This window comes from Thunnus thynnus, chromosome 3 (assembly GCF_963924715.1).
Source record: "Thunnus thynnus chromosome 3, fThuThy2.1, whole genome shotgun sequence".
NCBI classification, from domain to species: Eukaryota; Metazoa; Chordata; class Actinopteri; order Scombriformes; family Scombridae; genus Thunnus; species Thunnus thynnus.
In genome coordinates this window covers 6,244,380-6,256,492 of record NC_089519.1, presented here as the reverse complement: position 1 = coordinate 6,256,492, position 12,113 = coordinate 6,244,380, and the positions used below count along the sequence as shown (strand labels likewise).

Genomic DNA, 12,113 nt, shown 5'->3' with positions numbered 1-12,113 from the left:
CTCTTATTTCCACGTATAGTAATTTAATTAAAGTAAACACGTACCGTATTTTATTTTGAAGTAGATGCCGCTGAGGATTTGAGCGTAGTCAGACTAAACTTTACTCGGCACTCAACTTAAGTTACTACAAGCCAACCAAAAGCCTGAATCTGCAACTTAAACTCCAGAAGAAGAGGAAGAGGAAGAACAAGAAGAACAAGAACTACAAGAACAACAAGAACGCTTGAAACGGAACCTCTACCTGCTCCCTGAGAGTAATATTTCAAACCAGCTGATAAGCCTAAAGACTCTCCCAGAGCCTGAAACAGCTAAATCCCTGCATCCACTGAGATGCGCCACAGCTGTTCCGGGCTCTTTCACAGCAACACCGCTGGAGATGCTGCACCAACAACGCTGGACCTGCCTAGATGACGCCTCTACCACGACGACACACCTCAACAGTAAGGCATAACATGGCTTTGTGATCAAGGGTTGATGTCGAATAACGTTAAAATGAAAAGAATTTATTTAGAGAAGTTGAATTAACTTTCCCCTCAGCATTCCCCGATTTGATATGTTAAGCCTCGAGTCAGGCACTTCGAGCTACTCTTGCTGAATAATTTTCATAATTTTTATCATTCATAGACATTATTTATTTATTTATTTTACTCTCTTTTTATTTATTATTTTCTGTACATTACCTTTTACTTTATCATGTATCCTCAAGACGTTTAGCTATTAATAAATGTCTTCATTTATCCTAAAGGTGTTTGGTTGTTTTTTTGAGCTGCATTAAACAGAGGTCACTGTTTGGGACCAAGAACAAAAATGATTCACCTGTAGAATGAAAACATTACATGTTTCCGATGCAGTTTCTTGTGCAAATACTGTTTTGAATGCAGAATATTATATATAAACGGGAAAGCCAAATGTTTCAAAATTCCACTGCAATTAAATTCTTTAAAAAAATTCCTTGAACTTGCTGAAAGATTAAATACTTTGGTAGAATTGACTTGTTTTGTCTGCTCTCCCACAGAAACCCCAGTGATGGGGGACATCCTAACGCACCGAGGAGAAAATTCATGCCATCTGTTCTGTCACTAGAAGGTGTTACAGATATGTCAAAAAACTCAAGCACATGACACAACAGACAGTGAATGCAATGATACGCCCAGAGTAATGGTAAACAATGAAGAAGCTGAGAGAAAGCAGAATCATAGAAGTGAATTATGATATGTTTTAGAGAAATGTTGGCGGATTTGCCTGAAATTTGCTCTCTGTGGTTCATCAGAGTTCAGAGAAATGTCGCTTTCAAAGGCTCTGAAATGATTACACTGTAAAAAATGTATCAAGAGATCTGAATAATATTTAAACTTCAGTCAGGTTTTAATCCCTAAAACTGGTAAAGAGTTGTACGTCATGTAAAAAAAAACAAATGCAGATTAAGAGATATTATCTTACAAATTGAAATTATTACCAAATTGATTAATGCAACACTCTTATTACACTGGGAGATTTTTTCACTTATCTAAAAGAAATAAGATGTAGAGGATATAAGGAATCTCAATGTTCAGCATTTATGGTGGTCATGGGTGGCCTGAGGGAACTGTGAATGTTCTTTGAAATTACTTTGGGTAGTGATTAAGTAGTTGATCTTGATTATGTATCAAGTCCTACCATGAATTGTACACATAATGATGGCAGCATGATGTAACAAATTTGGTGTTTGTTGCCTTTTTTAGTCAAATATATTTTAGGGGATCTGAAATCCACTGTGCAGTAATTCTACTTTAATAGTAAGATATACCCATATGGATACATGGATATATTTTACAGCCAGAGAATGCTCCAGACTTAATATTGACAATGTGAATTTTTTATTCCTCACCTTTGGTGCACCACAGATGAAAAGTTAAATGACATGCATGAAATAACACAGAGCAACAGCTTTTGTCTCTTCTATCTCTTCTTTTACGGCTCAGCTGCCCATCATTATCTTTCTTTTAGAAATCAATGAGAGTAAAGGCTAGAATTACTTTGGGGAGATGAGCAGACATTAACAGTCTTAGTCTTAGACTGTTTATATTGATCAGTTGCTCATCTTTCCTGCACTTTTAAGGAACTGATCCTCTTGTGTATGAAAAAATTATGGCTAGATTTACTGATGTGAGCAGACAAGGCTCATATACAGACAAACACACGCTTAACATAGTCTCAAACACACACAAACATAAATTCCAACCAGCCCTCTCACCCCTCCATGCACCTAACACCTGTCTTGAAAGATGCCGATGGCCTGGTCACGGTGTAATGTCTCAGTGAGTTGTGTTTGAAGTGTGTGTGGGGGGTTGTCCAGATGGGTCATTGTCCACTGTCCACTGTCCACTGACACCTACTAACATTTTAGATTACATAATGTTTTTATAAATATAATTTCAGATATGAAATAGCCACACACACACACACACAAACATTTTACGTTTTATTGATTATCTGCAGCTGTTACTCCACAAAAATGTGTGTGCTTTTCTTATGAGTGACAATGTTTTGCAGCAGATTCTGTACATCTGTTAGAAGATTTAGGATTTAGTAGCTGGCATGCTGATAAAAGATGTGCAGTGCCAATTTTTGAAGAAAAATGTAACCTTAATGACACTGTGCTGTCTTTAAATCAAACTGTTTGCTTGTAAAAGACAGACAACGTATTAGCAGATTAAAAGAAAAACATAAGCAGGTCATAGGAGAGGTATTTCCAACCCTGAGAATCATTTCTGTAATAGTGTCCAAAAGGACATAAGGACCTTTCCCTTGCCCCGTCTTTGTTCCTTCACTCAGCAGCTTCTATAAACAGATTCCCAAACCAAGTTTCCATTAGATTTATGAATGTTAAGCCCCAGAGGGCAGATCTTTGCCTCAGATTATAAAATGTGCCTAAAATAGTAGCCAGTACTGACTTTGGATCTGCTTATTGGTACAAAGTGTCCATGGCTTTGGCAATCCTCAAGAGGAAATCTGTGATTAAGTTAAAAAGCACGATTGCTGCCTAGTTAGTGTAGTGTTAGAATAAAGGTACATACAAACTTAAAAAATGAGCTGTTTGGCTGATTTATTGATGTGCTTAGTGCAGTGGTTCTCAAACTTTTTCACAAGGACCCCTTAACTGACACAACTTAGACCACAGACCCCCATCTGATAAGATTTTGGCCTTTAGATGTTTTATTACAGAAAGTGTATGAAACCCATGACCAAAACAGTCATACATTCATTGTATTATGTATGGATGGAACTAGAGTGAAAATAAATTATTCCCCTTTTTGCTGGGGACCCCCTGGAAACCCCTCAAGAACCCCTGGGGGTCCCCAGCCCACCACCGGCCTAGTGAAGATCTACTGAGGTTTAAAAGATATCTGCCAATGGTCCATTTCACCCCACCTCTCCTTGTCCCTGTCACCTGCAATATAGAAGTATTCCTCATTTACTAGCAATCAAGGATGCAAATGCAGCAATGGGGCAGAAATATATACGGCCATAATGTCATGATACTGTATGTGCGTGAAGGAAGGTAGTCGCACACTTGTAGCCACAATGCAAGAATAGTTTAAAAATTACCAACGTTTTGACATGACAGTCCTCTTCAGTGTTTTGCATATGGAAATTTTCAGCATTTATGAATATTGCTACTTGCTGGCAACCATTAAAAGTAGCCTACTATTTAGAGGTGAATTTGTATGCAACATTCATCACCCCACATTTGATAGACATCTGTCATCTCTGACTAGCTATGACACATATTCCAGTGAGAAATGGCAGCTAGAAGCACTGATAGCACTAACACAGACCACACACAGTTAACTTTGAGAAATTAACTTTTAAATTGAATTGGATCATCTGACAGTCCTCTATTGAGCTTCACTCTGAATTATATTATGTAATGTATTAGGAGTCACAAATAAGATACGTTAGCGTCACCGCATCACAGAATATTTATCTCCCAGACATACTACATACATACTTTACATAACTTACAATCATTCATAAAAAATATAGTTGGTCAATGAGACCAATTAAATCGATAAACCCAATAAAGCTTATAAAACAGTAAAATAATATTGCACTAGTGCTGCACTGTACCAGGATATTTCACGTTCAACATAAGACACAACTAAAAGTATTGCACATGCCAATGCAGACCAACTGTAAAGTGCTTTATGACCATGTAGTGTCCTACTGACACAACCTTTGACTGCAGATGACACCTTCAGATGGCTGTAAAAAGGAATCTAGCTGTTGTAGACAGATGCTGACCAGAGGCCAGACGCGAGGCAGTATGTAACTGGATTGAGTTTGCCACACCCTCAACTGCGCCTCTCCTCTCACTGTGGCAAGTCACCAAGAAATCAAACTGGCATGAAAATAGGAAAAATAAACACTGACATTTGTTTTGCTTCCCTCCATTTTCCTCAATTTCTCTACCTTGTTCTTATTTTTCCTTCCCAGATCCATCATGCAGCAACCGGTATCATAACTGCACGGTGGTGGTGCAAGCAAGGCTTTGCAATTATCTGTACTACAAAGGTGTCTGCTGTGTCTCTTGCTCTTTTGCACAGAAAACATACCCCAACTCATTTTCAAAAGAACCACATCTACAGGTGATGCTGCGCCAGAAAGGTTAAATTGACTTCGGGTCACAAGTATTGTTTAAGATTGAACGTTTCTTTCTGTAGCAAATACCTGATTCTATTTTGTGAACACGTCCCTCCAACCATCAAAGAATGAATACTGCTGTTTAAGTGAGACCCTCTCCACACACACACACACACACACACACACACATTTGTGTGTGAGAATTTCACTATACATAGGTTTTGAGAACGCTTTCATTCTCAGTGTAACTTTAAACTCGACTGGTCACATTTGGTGATGTACTTACGTATTTATTCTTAATAAACTTCTGTATAACTTCTTTCCTTTGTTGTATTATTATAGAGGTTACAGAAAATATTTAACTGTTTGATGTTTACACAATGTTAGTTGGTGTCTCCACCCCCAATTGTAGGGTACTCGAAGACTTCAAAATACAATAAGACAAAAAAATACCCTTTAAAAATGACTTAAATAACTAATGTAGCCAATAGACATTAAATCACACACATTCACAAATTGTCAAGAATGACTGAGAATGAAAGTCCAAGACTTGTTTGCATATGTTTCATTTTATTCATTGTCCTGGACACCCATATGCTCAAAATATTTACATTTTACTTTTATTTGTTTTTTATTGATTTATTTATTTTTTTGTTATGATGGAAGCAATATACCGCTGTAATTCATTACCAGTCACATGGAAACATAGATGGATTGAAAGATGATGATTCAGATCATTTGGTACAGAATGCCTCAAAGGCCCCCTTGTCTTTCAGAACTTCAACATCAGCCTAGGGGGGGTTCCTCCCAAGAAAGACCGTCGTGTGTCTCCGAGATGTCAAAACAATCATCCAACAGGTACGCCATTAGCTGGACAACAAAACTGAACACTCAGTCTGTGGTCAATCCTCCATTGTGGTTATGCTTTTTATTATTTTTGTCTCTGTTTTCAGGATTTAAAGCACTTTGTAAAACCTTTCTAATTAAAAGTCTCACATTTCATTGTTTATTATCTGCAGATAACGTAACGTAACGTTTGATGCCCTGAAGAAGATCGGAGTGATCCACACTGATGTTAAAACCAATAGCTGATTGGCTTTGACATGGCTATTTTCAGCCATAAAGCCAAGCAGACCATGGTGATTTCTGATTTCTATAGATGAGGTCTAAAGAAGCACTGATCTTTATTTAACGGTATTTATTCTACCACAAAATAACATGCTCTGTATGTGCAGGTGGGTGATGATCTGCTGTGATAACTTTGTACTAATGCTATTATTACATTATGTGCTACATTATGCTTTAATAATTAAAATATGACAATGTACCTATTTTTTTCAATGCTTTTATTCCACATTCAGGAGAAATTATGTCGAAACTACCATTTTCTGAGGCCAATGACATGTGGCTGAGTTGCGTGATGGTGAAAATGGTTGTGGGCTCAACGCTGTTCCCGGGGAGGAGTGACTATGAGACAATAAGTAATTTACCATAATTGGACTCTCTTTTTCTTTTTCATCACTAAGAGATTAAGTAGTGCTGTAATCTTCCTGAAGGAGCCATTGTCAGTTTGCATCTTTATAAACCGGCTAGTTTATCATTATTGTTTTGACTATACCAGAGTCTCAAAAAAAAAGAAAGTTACATGGTATGGTAGCTATGGTACATCATTGACCTCCTGGGTCCGCCACCAGACCACATTATTAATGAAGGGAGGAAATCAAGGGAATACTTCGAGTCAGATTCCCAACAATGGAGGCTCACGGTACAAAAACCCCTTATTTGACTTTTCAAATATTTTATCCTTAACATATAAAAATAATACTTTCCTATATTTTCCTTCAGTTCATCAGTTGAATTTATTGAGAAATACATGTATCTTAAATACTTGAACCTTCCTTTAGGAGTTTTTGGGATGGTTAGCGACTGATGACAGGTCCTATTAAGTGATAAAGATAGGTCATTAAATAGGCACTAGCTCCAGAAAAGTAACTTGATTGATTGTCTTTTCATAATTTAGGAAGATGACTCAAATACTAGGTTAAATTTTTCAATTGTTTCCTAAACTAGATGTGTCTGAAGAAAGATAGAGGATCAAAAGACAATAAAATGAGGGAGTGCAGCAACCTGTTAAAGGCCATGCTCCAGTGGGATGCGAGGGAGAGGATTACCCCCAGCGAAGTCCTCACACATATATTTATTACCAGTAGCTACCGCAACAAGAGCTCATCCCTAGACAACAGGTAAGTATGGGCGTGTGTGCGTACATGTGTGTCATGTGTTTGTTGATTTACATATTTGCATACAAATGGGATTTCTGTTTGCTGTCCATAAACATTTTCAGAGATTGGCATGTAACAATCTCTGAAAATCATCCCCTTTCTTTGCTCCTATCAAAGGGGTCGTCAGGCAAGCACAGGAGGAAGCAGGGAAGGAGGATGACACACAGGGAGCAGGACAGCCAAATCCTCATCATTGTGAGTCACTTGTTGATATAATTCTGCATTATGCAGGTACTGCTCCCCTTTGGACAGGTCTTATGCTGACAAGTCTTGGCAAAACCTGGGGCAGTAATGCCAGTGTTGTCATCTCAACATCAAAATTGCACAGAAGAGCAGAAGATTTTCTGCAGCTACAGCATGAGTTTGTTGTTGGCAAACTCAAGGGAATGAACACAAACTGTAAAGACACACAGAAACCTGAGGGCCCACAGACACTTCCCCTATCACCAGAGGAGGCATAGAGGAAGCAAAGTATAACTCAAAAGAGAAAATCAAAGTACTTCAGCTCCCCTCCCCCAGCGAAAAAGGTCCAAGTACTTGTGACAGAAAAAGGAGCATGTCCAAGACATTGACACATGATAAAAGTGAAACAACACCCAGCTCATGTCCAGCACCACAAAAACACAAAGGATTCTGTCCACATTGGGGAGGAAAGGGAAACATAGGCCAGCAAACACTATGCATGACAAACACTTGCATAGTTGACAATCCCCTGTACACATTGTATCTGGCAATAAAGAGGAGACCAGGCATTAAGAATGACTTACAAACAAATGCAAATTTTAACCTGTGGATTGATACCTTGCTTCAGGTTCATGAGGTTGAGAAGAAGGAGTGGTCACAGGGAAAATTACTATGGCTGAACACCATCGGAAGATTCAAAGGACACTCATGGAATGCATTTGGGACTGAAGAAGACATGTAAATATAATATATTTAATATAATACAACCAATATATCAATACATATATTTCTTATTTATGATTGACACCATGGACAGCTTCTGGTCCTTCAGTCAGTCCTCCCTCCTTGATTTCACCAACTTTCTTAAGTAGCATTAGCTCTTCAACACCAAAGCAACTGGAAAATTTAATTTTACCCAGCATCAAACTAAATCCACACAAGGTGAACAGTTTTATAACTGTAGAGTAAGGCTTGAAGGGGGAAAGGTTTTTTTTGTACATACACTTAATTTTGTGAGAGAAGAGAGACATTTTCTTTTAATTTATTTGCAGATATCCCAGTGTTTTGTTGTTTTTTGTTTAGAATTGCTCTTTAAAAATGCCTTTTATGTTGGGGTTTTCTCTTCCTTCACAAAACTAGTTTGAGAAGGAAGTCAAGACTGATTATAATTACAATCTACAATTCACAAGATGAATACAGATGGATGATTGTATGAAAAAAAAACTGATGAAAAGAGACAAAATGAGAGATGTACAGCATGTGATCACTTTGGTAACAAAATATAACTTGTTGCACATAAAACTAGAAGCTGCACCTTTGTATCTAGAATGCAAATGTAGACTTAAAGCTGCAGCTCTGTTGGGGCAGCTGAGGCCATGTGACCTGAACTGAGTGACAGCAGCCAGAGCAATTTATTCATAGTAGTACTATGGATTATATTAATGATTCTTTTTACTTCCCAGAAGAGAAAATGGGTTTAAAAAATGAAGGCAAGGGAACCAACCTGCAGCTATAATTTTCAAATGGTATCACTGGCATAGTGTGTTTTTCGATTTGAGCAAATAATAGAAGATAGGATTTGAAGAAAAGTAGTCAGGGTTCTACTTCTTTGCAGAACATAACACAATGAAGCTATCATCTCAGTCATTTTAGCCTGGCAACCATCATTGCCACTTAAATTAACAACACAGGCCCATGAAATTATATTGAACAATTCCATGGAAACTTAAAAATACAGTATCATTGAAATGTACTATATGTCATACAATGCTGTGGTCACCCTAACCCTAAACCCTGCTCTGATTTGGGTATAACTGTGTCACACTTCGTTGAAGAGATACACCAACTAACAAGTATTATTGCAGCAAAAGAGGATCAGCATTGAGATGTAACCCCGACAAAACTACTCAATTTTTCAAAAAAGTTGAAGGATGTGTTATGAGTGAACTACACTGAGCAAAATGTAGCTTGCAAAACTCAAATGTAAAGGTCATTTGGCAGCTAGGGCACCTTGTGTGTGTTGGCTCTGTTCTTGGCAAATTCTGGGTAATACTGTGTGGACTCTGGTGCCCCCCTGTGGTTGAATAGGGAAGCTATCGCCATAGCTGTGGTAACATGCCTCAATTCAGATGGGACATTTTGAACTTTTCAGTATTTAACCAAAACCTTTCCCTAACCTTAAACCTATCAACCTGCCAGAGAAAGAGGAAATCCTGTATCTCATGTGTTGTTAGTTTTAGTTTATGTAAGATGGTGCCCCACTCCTACCAATAAAATGCTTTATATTGTGTCAGAAAAGCAGTGTTAATGCTTAATGAAAGTATTTTCAATTTAATTTCATGGTGCTTATCAAAAGAAGCAGATTCTCTCTGATTCAACAGTACTCAAATATCAGAATGATAAAGCAGAGCTCATGCTTTTCCAAATTGTGCAACTGAGTGTTTTGTTTTCTCACTACTCCCATGATTCAATTCACTTACTCCAATTTCAAATCCACACTGTACGTCCATTCTTACTGCCTTGTTTAATGCAATCTGCAGTCTCTCCATAACTGTCCATGAGTAGCAATGTCCCACAGTCGCAGTAGTCGACTTTTTTGGCCTCTTCAAGTTGAACGTTTTGCATCTTGAATACAGTGGATCAGTTTCCTCCCTCTAACCGTCATTTTGGTCAAGTCAGAAACTTACAGTACAGAACTTACAGTATCATCATCAAAATCAGTCATGTTTAATCTGTGTTTAAACAGGCTGACGATGGAGGATGGTAACACTTTGTCAAACTACCACACAACTCCTAAACTGCATTGTTTGACTGACAACAGTGCCTTGTTTTATTTATTTCACCACAGGCTTCTTCTACCACTTCAGGACTAATGGCCTACAGCAAACATAACATATAAATAGCTATAGATTCATTATAGTCCAGTTAGGAAGGTTTTCTAGATATATGTTTCTAATTAAGTTTAATTTATTCTTTTCCCTCTTGTGTATTGATGAATATTTTATTCCGTATTCACTGACACAAACCAGTCACCTGTCAATCAAAAGCTGTGGACACAGTGATTAAGTTCATTCAGGCAACATGATGTCATCCATAGTGACAGGGTCAACCTCGCCACTTCTCTATACTCCTATAGTTAGGAGTTCTCTCAGCTCCTTAGTAAAAGTGTCCCTGAGCAGCTCTGTGAATCGGAATCCAGATGATATTCACCTTTTTATTGGTAGACTGACTATCAATTAAGAGAAAAAAACAAAAGCAAATCTTTTTTTTTTTTTGTATGTCAAATTTATTGATTTCATAAGAAAAAGATTTCACACAAATATATTTGTTGCAGCAGGAATGCAGATTCAAATGGCTTCTAGAAATTGTACAAAGTTGTTGCTCATGTTGAATAGCATGTTGGGGAAGCATAAAAATATATGTCTGCAATAGTAAGGAAAAAACAACAAACAAGCATGAATGTTGGGGCTAAGAAATATGATTAGATATGGTAATGAGCTTGGATTTTAAAAGGTTGAAATGAACACAGTCTGTAATACATAACTAAATGTTTTCACTTTGCTCCACAAGCTGAAGAATAAACACTGGTCTCTCGTGGGAATGCAGCTTTGCAGTTTAGATTGCTTTGAACTCCTGTGCTTTCCAGGTTATAGACAACCTCACAATCACCCAGACCTTCGACAAATAGACTCATCCTATAAAGTGTCTGATATCCAGTGGTATAAACACAGATTGCTTGCATATGATGGTTGGTTAAAGCCTTATCCCCTCTTTCTTTTTCTTCTAGTTTCCCATCTGCAGAACCTTGTGCTTTTCTCCAGACATCTGCAAATATTCCACTATTTGTCCTGGATAATTTTCAACATTGTTTTGTTGCAAGTACATGTCAAACAGCATCTTCAGACATGCTCATTGGGATGACCTGGTTTTCTTCTGGTAGAGTGAAGATAAAACTGATCTACAGGGGAAAGAAGAAAAAAATGAAAAGAAAGGTCATAAACCAGACACAGTATGGAGTAACAACAAATAAATGCAGTGAGTGAAAGCAAAACTCATGAGGTAAGGCAAAAGTAGTTCCAAAATAAAAAAAATCCCACTGTGACCTTTGGGGCTCCAAACAACCTTGAATTAAGTCATTAGGAGACTATTGTAGAGCAACTCTCAAACCAAAAGGTCTTAAAACCTGTTTTAAATCTTGTGGAACATAAATAATTGCAGAATGCACATTGACAGGAAATCACCTGCTCTGAGGTTGTGGAATTTGGCTGTTTGGGTGGTTATTGTGTTTGTAGTTTTGTATATACTGCTTCTTCCTTTTACCAACTGAGCCTAAAACTGCACCAATTTCTTCCAGACAGGTAAGATGACAAATAAGATTTTATTTATTCAATTTCAATTTAGAACAAGTTTTCACTTTAAAGGAGGACCCTGGTTCATCATAACTTGGATCTCACTTTTATGGGTTTGGTGTTCAAGTTCTTTTAATTATGATAACATTGTACTCACCTATTTAATTTCGGAGATCTCAGAACTTATTTGATCTAAATAGGTTTGGCTAACCTGTAGGTTAGTTTAAAACCTGCATGACTGTCTGACTGTTAATGTTCCTCATGTCATGACTTTGAGTATTTATAGAGATATTGCCGTGTTCCAAGATCTCAACAGTTAACTTGGTGAGTATAATGTCATATTATGCCATTTATCAATGGAAGCAATGACAAAACCTATGAAAATGAGATCCAACCTGTAATAAACTGTTATCCTTTCAGATTAAGCTTAAGTGACTTGACTAATGTCCACTGATATTCACAATATGCAATAGCACGCAGGAACTAATCCCAGAATGCTCCACTCACCCTGGAAGAGTCCACAGGCAGCATCCAACCAAGAAGCAAACACAGAGGAGCAACAATCAGCCTGTTACCCTTCATCACTGCAGTTAGGAAAACAGCTTCTGAATTTACACACATGTACACACACGTACACAAAATGTGTTTTACATCAAGTATAATGCAAATGTATCAA

General features: G+C 37.6%; 1 long non-coding RNA gene across 1 annotated transcript; it reads left to right on the top strand.

Annotated features, from left to right (window-relative positions):
- The first annotated feature begins 957 nt into the window (after positions 1–957).
- LOC137176262 (uncharacterized) lies at positions 958–8,343 on the top strand. The gene is made up of 4 exons (XR_010925832.1): positions 958–5,481; positions 5,643–6,104; positions 6,694–6,866; positions 7,023–8,343. It is a non-coding gene; the product is annotated as an uncharacterized lncRNA (long non-coding RNA).
- The last annotated feature ends 3,770 nt before the right edge of the window (positions 8,344–12,113 follow it).